Below are 803 nucleotides of genomic sequence, written 5' to 3'. Positions count from 1 at the left end.
CGCTCGCAGACTTTCTGCATCAATTAAATCTCTCTTTTCCTGGCTTCTGCCAGTTTGGGGATTTGTTGCTTGATTGTCATGGCGACTGCTGCCGTGGGACCCTCGCTGAGGGTGAGGCCCCTCCATTAGGATTCAGGGCAGCGCTTCAGCCTGCATCACTGGGGACCCTCTTGTGCTGAGCACTCTCTGACAGCAGGGAGCTCATTCCACTGCAGAAATCCCAGTTGAACAGCATCTCTTCACAGCAAACGAGGCTGGCTCTAATTTTTGTTAATTATGTGGAAGCAATTTGATTTCCTCGTGAGCGTGTTGTCAGTGCAGCTCTCATGGTCTATTCCTGGCCAGCAGGATGAGGATGCTTAGGAACCCCAAAGGACTCTGCAGCTGTTTTGCAGAACAGCATGAAAAAAATAGGACCCATTTACAAAATAAAGAGAAGAGACAAAACCCAAGATCTTTCTTGCAGAACAGCGTGGGAAAGAGGAGACATTTGCACAAAATGTGAGGTCTGGCAGGCAGAAAAGCAGGGAGAAGAACGAATGGGGAAAAAAACAACGAAACGAACAAAACAGATGCAGAAAAGGAGCTTTTTGTAAGGAAGGAGGTTTCTCAGACAGCGCCTCGGGAACGGCGGTGACGACACGAACACCGGCGAGAGGCCGGGGAAGCGCAGGCACAGGGACAAGAGTACTGCGCGGTGGCGTGGTTCTCGAGGAGCCTCGTTAGCGCAGTAGGTAGCGCGTCAGTCTCATAATCTGAAGGTCGTGAGTTCGATCCTCACACGGGGCAAAGACGGTTTCCTC

General features: G+C 51.2%; 1 non-coding gene across 1 annotated transcript; it reads left to right on the top strand.

Annotated features, from left to right (window-relative positions):
* Positions 1-716: 716 nt before the first annotated feature.
* Positions 717-789, top strand: TRNAM-CAU. Its single transcript has one exon. It is a non-coding gene; the product is annotated as a tRNA-Met (tRNA).
* Positions 790-803: the final 14 nt, after the last annotated feature.

Source organism: Corvus brachyrhynchos, unplaced genomic scaffold (genome assembly GCF_000691975.1).
Source record: "Corvus brachyrhynchos isolate BGI_N302 unplaced genomic scaffold, ASM69197v1 scaffold365, whole genome shotgun sequence".
Taxonomy (NCBI): domain Eukaryota; kingdom Metazoa; phylum Chordata; class Aves; order Passeriformes; family Corvidae; genus Corvus; species Corvus brachyrhynchos.
The sequence above is the reverse complement of the archived record's forward strand: the minus strand, read 5'-3'. Positions and strand labels throughout refer to the sequence as shown.